This window comes from Apium graveolens, unplaced genomic scaffold, assembly GCF_009905375.1.
Source record: "Apium graveolens cultivar Ventura unplaced genomic scaffold, ASM990537v1 ctg8410, whole genome shotgun sequence".
NCBI lineage: Eukaryota > Viridiplantae > Streptophyta > Magnoliopsida > Apiales > Apiaceae > Apium > Apium graveolens.
Window position 1 is genome coordinate 1,770 of NW_027421154.1, and position 11,228 is coordinate 12,997.

Here is an 11,228-nt window from a genome sequence, read left to right on the forward strand (position 1 = left end):
TGATGTGAGCACCACGTCGAACATGGAGATGTTCACCATCAAGAACAACACATTTCCATGCATTGACCCTTCTCCTTACAAAACCAATTGCTACATCATTGGCTGATGCGTTGTCAAGTGTAACAGAAAATACTTTTTCAACCCCCCATTCAAGCAAACAGCCCTCAATCACCTTTCCAATGGTCTCACCTTTATGGTTTGAAACTTGACAAAAGTTGATTATCTGTTTTTATAGCTTCCAATCAGAATCTATGTAGTGTGCAGTGAGACACATGTAGGACATTTGAGTTCGGGATGTCCAACAATCGGTTGTTAGACTCACCTTTTGTCCAGCGGCTGTCAAATCTTTCATCAATTTAGATTTCTCATTACAAAACAGCGTGTAAATGTCCCGAATAACAGTCATTCGACTTGGGACCACAAACCTAGGTTGCAGCTCATTGATCAAATTCTTAAAACCTTCCCCCTCCACAACATTGAAGGCCTGTTCATCCTTCACCACAAACTTCGCCAAGGCATTCCGACATCTTACTTTTTTAAATGTTGCTACGAACAAACTGCCCTTTCCTTCAAATCTACGTTTAAAGCTAAGCACCTTTTGCTTCCTATCAGCCATATTTTTGGATAATTCTTGCATTTCTTTAAGTGAGCCCACAAACTACTTGTTCCAACTCTTGTACTATGACAAGCATAGTTCGCTCCACAATAGTTACATGTGCATCTTGGACCCTTATGATTTCCACCCTTTATTTTGGTAAAATGATCCCACACATCAGAAGTTCTGGTAGGTTTTCTCTTGGTTGTAAGTGGGTCAACATCATCAGTCTCCCTTTTAGGGGATTTAAGTTCACCATTAGTAATCGAGGGTTCATCAGGGGGTTAAGTTTTGATCAGAGTTTGGGGTTAGGAAAGTGTTTGGGTTTTGGGTGGTGTTTAAGATCACTGGAGGAATTTGTTGAGTACCGGGGCGGGAATGTTGTTTCCATATTTTTGTCCTAAATCCAAACAAATAAATAAATATATATCAAAACAAAGATTGAGCACTCAGTCAAGACTTTATAAATTAATCTATTAAAAACAAATAAATAAGTTAAATCAAGAAACAAATCAAATCATACCAAAGATTTAAAATAAACAAATCAAATCAAGTTTAAAATGAATATCACTACCTATTAAATCATCACAAGTCATTCATTTAGTTACAATCACCACATCCACAGGTCATTTAAGTTACCAAAGATTAAGATTAGCCAAAATACTAATTGAGGATTATCAAAGATTTGACAAATAAATCATACAACTCTCAAATAAAACAAATCAATACTTACAGCAAATCAATATGAATAAAACAAAATATTGAAGAGATTAAAAGAATCTTACAAATTAATTGAAGATTTGGAGCCAATGAGATAGAACTGAAGTGACGAGTGAGGACTGAGGAGTGAGAGCGGCTGTATAATATGAAATGTAATATTATACAGACTAACTAGGGTTTAGTTGGGGGAAGTTCTGAAGTAATATTGTAAATGGGTCGGGGTCAGGGAATCAGGGAGTGTAAAATATTTAAAATGGGTTGGGCCTAGTTATATAACCGGGTTGGGTTAGTTTAGGTTTTTAAAAGGATAAAATCTTACCCAACCCATTATAAACGGGTTAAATAAAAAATAACCCAATTAATCCACGGTTTTAAACGGTTCAGTTTAAACGGCTCATTTCAGGATTGGGTTGGGTCGGGTCGGGTTTGACGGGTTACGTAATCCATGAGCGGCCCTAATAGGTAGTGCCGCAGTTGTTGCAAAAAATTCTTGTGTGGAAATTGATTTGCACGCATATCAAATTAACCTTCACCTTTATTCACAATCCTTATGTTAACTGCCTAAGGTTAATATTAATTAATCATAATTAATAATTAATAAATTACGGGATTATTAAAAAATATTTGTCATGCTAAAAGATGACATAACATAAGCGTAAGAAATTTTTTATTTAAAAATTTGATATTATACTGTCAAAACAATCTCAAGCATTAATGTTCTATAATTAAAAGTAGACGATTAAAAATAATATCTTATTAGAATAAGTATTTAAAGTATGTCCTTAGTACGATCATAAATCAAATATAATTATATTATTCTACTATTATTCAAACACCATATTTTTATTTATGAATACAATAAAAATATTATTTTATTTAGTTTTAAAAAAATATTATTTTATTTAGTTTTAAAACTAAATAAAATAATATTTTTGAAAACTAAATAAATAAATATTTGGAAACAAAGCCCGAAAAAGGGTTGGCCGGCCAAATAGGAAATAGGGGTGCACATCGGTCGGGTTGGCCGGGTTAAAGGCGATTTTACAACCCGACCCAATTAAATCGACTTGAATTTTTTTAACCCAACCCATAAAATTAATTTCGTTACCCAACCCTACCCGTCGTACATCGGTTTGGGTCGGGTTGGGTTGGTTTTGTGTTGAATGATCCGATAAAAAAAGTTCTAATACTATTTATTATCACTCATCTTGAAAATTTAGATAAAAATGAAATTTGTATAATTATAGTTAAAGTACTAATATTTAAATTTGATTAACATCATAATTTTAGTAATGTATATCATATCGTAAATTATATGCATAACTAAATGTTTTAACGATACATCTACAGATGAAAATGAATATGCAAACATAAATTGAACAAATAAAATTATTACCCAGGAAACTTAATATGATATTGGAGATGAGAAAATAATACACAACACATTTAAGATACTATAATAGTTACGTGAAAACATACGAGAAGAGGCGTAAATATATGTCAAACTTAAAAAATTATATAAAATTATGGAGAATATATTAATGAATCGGGTTGGGTTGGGTTATGGTAAAAATATTTGTAATCCGTACCCAACCCATTTATGTCGGGTTGATAAAAAACAATTCATCTATAATTCGGTTTACATTAGGTGGGGTTTTTCGGGTTGAAAAAGGGTTGAGTTGGGTGTCGTTGATCGGTTTGTTCAAACCCATGTGCAGCCAAATAGGAAGTATACAGGCAGTAGAAGATAAACGACCTGAAGCCTATATATATATATATACACACAGCAAAGGAAGATTTGGGGCAAGACACACACAACAAGTAAAACCCAGAATAATACAGATATTAAAATTAAACTCAATCAATCAATCGATGGATCCTCCTGCTGGAAAGTGGATTTTGTGTAAACATGATGATGATGATGATGATGATGATGTTGTCGAGGAGGAGGGGAAGAATAAATCAAAATCATCAACCATCAACAACAAGAGGAAGAAGATGTGGAGTGATTTGGGCACCTCAATCCGTTGTGCCGTTGTGAAGAAGAAGAAGAGGAAGATGAACAATATGTCTAAACAAGAAGAAGAGGAGAAGATATCTAATCTTTACGCTAAATCATCATCATCATCATCTAATAAGAGAAAGAGAACCAATCATCATCATCATCATCTAATAAGAGAAAGAGGAACCATTTAACTTCTCTTAATAGGAACAAGAGGCGCAACAAAAAGATGTTCAACTATACGACTAGAGAACAACATCATAACAAATCATCATCATCATCCAGTAGTAAAAATAATGATGATGTGTATAAGGCCATCAGATATGTTAGAAAGAGAAAGATGAATTGTGACCAGGACACAATCCTATCCAAGAATAAGAGGACAATCCGGGCAAAGCAAAAGCAACTCAAGAAGACAATGCAGGGGCCGAGATCTTATCTTCAAGTGCTGAGAGGTATTTATCGAAGGACCTTATATTCAACATACTCTCTCGCACTTGTGTCATTTCGCTGTTCAGATGTAAATATGTTTGTAAGTTATGGCATTCTATCATTTCAACACCTAAATTCCACATTGCTCACCACCTAATTTCTGTAAATAAATTACCCTCTATTATTATGATTACTTCTAGAGTAGACGATAATGAAGGCTGTCACGCTGCCACTATTCTCTACCCCGATTCTCTCAAACACTATTCGGTGAATATCCCCTTGATGCCCCCTTTTGATTTATTACAATTTGTAAGCTCTTCTAACGGTGTTGTTTGTGTTTTTCATAACTTTAAAGCTGATTTATATCTATTAAATCCCCTAACTAGGATGTATAAGAAACTCATGCTTCCACCTGCGGCTTTCACCATGACTGAGGAGAGGAGACATACAATATTCCACCCACCACCACGCACCCCTGTTATTGACAAACCGCACACACCCTTCACTGTTATCATCGACAACCCACGACCAGTCCTAAAAGCCTACAAATTTGAAGTTGGGTTTGGATTTGATTGTGTATCCTGTGACTTTAAGGTTTTATTTCTTGAATATCAGAAAATTGATAATAAACATGTGGGTTTGGAAGCAGCGCATTTGTATTCTTCAAATTCTGATTCCTGGAGGGTCATTAAGGTCGATACTGAGTTACCAAGTTTTCTCTATTACCCCCCATCCCCTGTTTTGAGGTCTGGTCCCGTTGTTGACGGGGTTTTGTATATGGAAGGTGTGGATTTCATTATAACTTTTGATTTGCATACCGAACTGTTTGGACTGATTTCGTACCCAAGCTTTGTTCATGCAAGGAAGTCCAACGTTTTGAATTTTGAGGGCTCCGTGGCTGTGGTCCTTAAAACTGTTCCTGACGGGTCACTTGTTGAAAAGGAGCTCAGTTTGTGGACACCAATAGCAGTTTCTGGTGAGGTGGTTTGGAACAAAATGTTCACTTTTGGCACTGGTTCGGAGGAGATAGATTGGTTGTTTCTCTACTCTGGTGCAAATCAGTTTTTTGGAAAAACTAGATTAGGAGAAATGTTGTACGACTACAGGAAGAAACAGACCAAGTACGTTGAATTTCCATCTCAAAGCTTCCTCCTAGGAGTTCTCAGCCACACGGAGAGCTTCCTCCCAGCTGAAGGACTCGAGGGATTCAATGAGAGTTGAATGCATAAATCACTTGATACTTTTGTTGAGTTGTGCTCTCGATGCACAATAATGAGTTTATGTTCCGACTTGTACACAGATTGAGGGCTTCTAAAGTGTTCCTTTTTGTTTCTTTTTCACTGTAAGATGGTGTATTTTTTAATCTAATTATGGGCAGGATTTATAAATTTGTCACTTGATTATAAAAGATTAGACATTGTGTAGATTGTGCTGGTTGCTTCATTTTTCTCACTACTGTTAATGTGATTTAATCATTCATTACTTCATTTGATTGTTGTAGAATACTTTCATGATGCAGTCGATGAGTCGAGTAGATACATTTCACGTTTCACAGCTAGAGAAGACAGTTGGTAACCACCTAGTTTCACTTACAATCCTTGAGCAACTAATGCGTGACTTGGAGCTGCTTGTAGTGTCAGAGGCTGTCTTGGACGTGTACGCAGCCAGCAAGACAATTCTCTACAAGCAATTTGGTCCAAGAATAACAGGACAAGGCTGATTAGGTAAGAAATCCTCGAGGGCCTGATTATCTAATTTGGCATTATGGGAATCATCCTATGCTTTTATTAATTTATCAGAGTGCATTGTGATTGATTGTTTTCCCTTCCTAAATGTAAAAGAGCTTTGTTTATTATTCAATTGGCGTACCTCTGTAATCAACACCAAATCTTACATTAGGGACCTTGTATTATTTTTCTAACATTTACACCAAATATGAATGCATTATGCTGCTTCTCATGAACACTGTCTGAAGGAAATACCCTATCCCTTTTATGCATTCTTTAATTTAAGAAATGTATATTGTCATTATAAATTTCCACCAGTTGCATGCTCAATTGGTAAAATCTAACCCCTCTGAATCTATGAAAATATAGTTAGCTAAGCAATCTGTCTTTGTGGGCTGGCATTTTACTCATGTAACAACCTAGATCAGCTATTAAATCGTAGAAAACACTACTCTGCTCAAATTTTTTGTTTCTATCTTGGCTATCAGTATATTTTAACTGGAATTTTTTTGGATAAGCGGACTTCTGTTAAGAATCTTGCTTCTAAGTCACATGTTACCAGATTTCATGGATTTTGCAATATATTTTTTCTGTTATAAAACAACGTTCTGATTTTGACTACTTCAATTATTATGTACTTTTGATGCTCATACTTGTGGCTTAAGATACTGTTTGAAATTAATAACAGTCTACATTCTTGACATACAATGCTGATCAGTCACTTTTATTGCAGTGTTGATATAAGTGAAGACAAAATTTCTGTATTTGACAATGGACCTGAGTGAAGAGAACTCTATTGTGAAATGGTAATATATGGCGGGTTTTTTAATAGAGTAATAAAGTGTTACTTGAATGTTGATCATCAATTTCTTTCCTTGTGCCTTGACAGTGGAAAAAAAACGTAACTCTGTATTTGACATAGCATCGTGAATTGGCTTGTCCAAAGCTCAGTTTGATTAGTAGTTTTATCATCCAAAAATTTATTACAAAAAGAATATCTGACTGCAGTTTGTGAGAGTTATTAACAATAGAGGTGAAAGACTAGCGAGTGAATGCAAATAGACGGTGCTCTTGGGAAATGCTCAATAGCTGAACATACTTCTGACTGAATGTACCTGTTTTAAGAAATAGGTCTCATGTCTCAAAGACCAATTCCTGGTCATGTTTTCTATCCTTCAGGAATTAAGTTGCATGAATATTTGTCCTGTCACCTTCACTTTCTATTATCAATTCATAGAATTCATGGAGGCCAGATCAACTCCTCCAAGATACTCCCTCCGTCCTAATTTATTTGTCTCTTTTGTACGTAATTTAAGGTGCATTGAACTCATAGATTTGAATTTCTATTCACAAAGCTTTAATAAAAAGCTCACATTTTGGAGTTGGTTTAGAGTTACATGCTCACAATCTGGTGATTCCAAATATTGTCCAGCTGTTAACTCTACGTTTCTCCCACAGTTCATGTCACAACCCTGCATTACAAGAGTGTAACATATACATTGCATCGTGAGTTGAAATCAAGAACAAATTATCAGTTGGTGCCTCATCTAAGTTTCAGCAATATTTTAACAATTAATACACAATTTAGTACTAGCACTCACCACTTTTATCTCAAGTCATTCCAACATGGGCATACTTCTGAGCAAGCACAGAGCATTTGAAATCACATACACGTCATTAAATGCAACACTACATAATTTCAGTGTCTTCAAGTTCTCCATTGTTGAGGTTAGATAATTGTGAAAAGTTAAACCTGGATCCAAAAACTATGTATGTACATTATTAAATTAAAACACAAGAGACATATTTTAATTTAAGAAAAGGAAAGAAATCTAATTTGTTAAACTTTTATCCAGAGGCTGATGATATTGCCCTTAAGAGTTTCAATGCTAGGCATATCACCAAGAAGCCTGCGTAGGTTGAAGCTTTTCTTTATATCGGTACAAGGGTTGTAATCCTGAGCATAATGCTTAAACACTGACACAAGCAATACACCGAAATTATTGCCAAAATAACAGCCCAAGGAACGGTCTGATGCGAGTGATAAATACCAGACAATGAGCCTGAGAGTACGAGTAGAGCAACTACCAAAGAAATCAAGAAAAACAACTCGGGCCCAAAAACAAATTCCAGCAATAACAGAACCCAGCCAAAACCCCAGACAGAAGTCACACCACGAGAAACTTTGCACGAACAACTCCCCTATTCTGCAGACTTCGCTCGAAGTTACAACAGCACCACCACTTGAAACTACAGCATCACGACTTCGAAGCGAAACTCCACACTGAAAATGAGCAAAACCTCTCCAGCATTCGAAAAAAACCAGACCCTCTACACGACCTGCAACAGCACTACAGAACCCATCTAAACCTTCAGACCTAAAAACCTGCAAAATAAAACCCCCACTCCAGACAGAATCCACACCTCGGGCACTCCCCATGTCCCAAAACCACCCAAAACTCTGATCTACTACAACCCAGCATCGAAACCCCCAACCACCACACCAAAAACTCACTAGACCTACCCCTCGGACAAAGCTTTTAATTACATGAAAAGAGATGAAAAAAGGGAAAATATAGTATGTAGCCTGTGCTAACATATCAGCAAGCTAGAACACATAAACGGAGAAAACCATCAAATTCAGAATGGATGGCATGACAGATAGGTGCACCTCCACATGATACTCAAAAAGCTACTCACCCGTTAATGGTATGGATCCAGTATTGTAAACCTTATACGACAAATAACATCCAAAATAAGTTTAATAATAATGACACCACTATTGGTGGAATATTACCAAATATTGCACCTAAATTACAACTTAAGCAGTTCAGCAAAGCACATTTAAACCTAAAGAAATAGTATAAAGGGAAAATAAAAAGCAAAAATTGTTTATAATTACGCCTAAAAGAATTTAAATACACAATTGGGCTAAATTTAAGATCTCACGACAGCCTATTATAACTTCCTTTTTTATATGTAGACACATATTGTCAAACGTTTCTCTGTTAAAACAAATATGAAGCCACATGAAAGTACAGAAGTATTTATATCAATTTACAGGAAAAAAACATAGCCACGACCTCTTTTGGGTTGTACTTGTTGACCTATGCACTGCACAGTTTCAGAAGGTCACATCCATGTGCAGTAAATTTAAAGGTATTAATATTTTCATGTAAGGGAACTTTGAGCAACCTGAAGTTTTGAATCAAAATTTTTTTTGCCTAAAATCCACACATATTATTTGGAAGAGAGATAATAGAGCTAAATATATGATTTATGCTTTAAACAATCAATTTTAAATCGATCAGAGATTCAAGGAAATATATAGTTACCTGGGAGGCTGCCATATCAGATGCCTAAGATCCTCCTTCATAGATTTCGTTACAGCTGCAGAGCCAAGTCGAGCACACAACCATTGGTCGCTACTTTCATATAAACGCATAGGATATTTCAATTTAGTTCTTTGCTTTTTCCTTTAATTTCGTCTGTTTTTACAATACAACACCACCAAATCTGAGGGATCTGATAGGAAGCCTGGAAAAATGTGAATGAATAAACTTAATGTGGCTGTTGAATTCAATAGCATGCCTTTATGCATAACGCATTGTGGTCACAATTAGCGGCCTGAATACTTAACTAAAAAGAGATGTTCATAGGCATCCTACATAAATCAGAAAATATCTAAAAACAGAGAAGAACAAAGACGTACAAAATTAAAGATAAATTAATTATGTCATGCATCTTATAATGAACAAACAAAGCTCGGAAGAAAGTGATTATATATTTAAGGTCCAAAGAGAGTATGAGAGCTCAACATAAACTTCCATAAGATGGATAATCCGCAAAACCCAATTTATATGGAGCTCAATATAAACCTAAACCCCCACAGGATTAATATGTAAACTTAAAGATAAAATAACACTGAAAGTAAGCATAATGATACCATGGCTATGGTACCTGGCCACTTCCTGAGAATTCCAAGGGCTGCCTGCCCATTTCCTAAGAACTGCAAGGACCTGCATACCCTCAAAATATATGCATAAAAAATTGTACACACATACACATACATTAATTCATTGAAAAGAATTTTAAAGTAATTATACATAAAATTTGCACGATAAAATCAATTGTGTTTGAAACGGAGGGCATTTCCATTGTTTTTTTCCTTCAATATAGACCTAAACCCCCACAGGATTAATATGTAAACTTAAAGATAAAATAAACACTGAAAGTAAGTATAATGATACCATGGCTATGGTACCTGGCCACTTCCTGGGAATTCCAAGGGCTGCCTGCCCATTTCCTAAGAACTGCAACGGCCTGCATACCCTCAAAACAGATGAATCAAAAACTGTACAGGTATACACATACATTAATTCATTGAAAATAATTTTAAAGTAATTATACATAAAATTTGCACGATAAAATCAATTGTGTTTAAAACGGAGGGCATTTCCATTGTTTTTTTCCTTCGCTCTACAACTTGATTTGAATCTGATCGAGTTTGGGAGAGAGAAAGCAAAGAGTCCGAAACCAACATATATCCTATATGAAAATGGTTTTCATTTTCTTTTAATGCACTATATTGCTTTAAACTTTTCCGGCAGCCAAAAAATTCCTGTGCCAAGATAACTTAATTGTAAGTGGATCATCCAGGAACATGGAGTATCACTGATAGCAGGTTTAGTAAAGCTTTTTTCAATGTCAACTTGCCTCCTACAGAAGGTCTGCAATTATGTTTCATGTTGGTTTGTTCATATTCAATTGCTTATTACCTTGTCATCACGTAATTCAAACTGTGGTCCAAATGACCCTCTTTCTGATTTTGTATACACATGTAATGGAACATGAGATTAAAGGAATTTGGAAACTTGCAGCTTGGATCAAGATATTTCATGACACAATCTTTAGTATATTTAATATTTCTTCTTATTTATGCCTAAACTCTTAAAAATCTTTTATTTGTATTATCTCAAAATTTTATAAATTTACATATTTGATTTGCGGCATACATGACTAAGAGGATCCATACTGTAGCTTCTTAATCCTTTAATATTGGATCAAAGATAAATTTTTTCTTTGTTTAATATCAAGTTAACCCTTATTCTATTAGTTCAAGAATGGCTTTGTTTGAGGAGTCTGCGTAGAATGGCGTTGGTCTTATGGCTCGTGACAGCAATAAGAAGTTGCAGATTTTCCGACATCAGAGTATCATTGTCATGCAATCAAAATTTGTATATGAAACGAAATTAAATCCTTCATATGTATTTGCCAAATAATGCTCTTCTTATGTATACAGTGTTTAATAGCAAGGCCAAAGAAAAAAGCTCTAAACAGAAAACTACCAATTTAAGCGCAACTAAGCAAGCATTCCTGATAATTTGTAATGGAAGGAGCAGTAAACACAAAAATTGAGCAGAAGATACAAACCTAGAATTCTGAATCAATTTTTTGTCCTCTTCTTGCTTCTCCAGCCTACAACCCAGAATTTTTTGATGCGAGTGATTAATAACAAATAATGAGCCTGAGAGTACGAGTAGAGCAACTACCATGGCCCCCATACTCGAAAGCATCAGTGGGCACCGTCCGACTTTGTCTAGCAAAAATGTTGATATCAGAGCAAAAATAGTTTTGCAGATTCCAATACCTATGGTGGCGAGTAGCTTGTGGTCATCTCTCTTTATCCCAGCCTTCTCAAAAATTCGAGGACTGTACAAAACAACAGCATCAACACCTATGACCAAGTATT

The 11,228-nt window shown here is 35.3% G+C and overlaps 1 long non-coding RNA gene across 2 annotated transcripts; it reads right to left on the minus strand.

Annotated features, from left to right (window-relative positions):
* Positions 1-7,394: 7,394 nt before the first annotated feature.
* Positions 7,395-11,026, minus strand: LOC141704913 (uncharacterized). 2 transcript variants are annotated; one of them, XR_012568126.1, is made up of 4 exons: positions 10,910-11,026; positions 9,437-9,799; positions 8,812-9,013; positions 7,395-7,453 (listed from the first exon to the last, which is right to left on the minus strand). It is a non-coding gene; the product is annotated as an uncharacterized LOC141704913 (long non-coding RNA). The 2 variants fall into 2 exon arrangements; XR_012568125.1 differs by lacking the exon at positions 7,395-7,453 and adding an exon at positions 7,799-8,207.
* Positions 11,027-11,228: the final 202 nt, after the last annotated feature.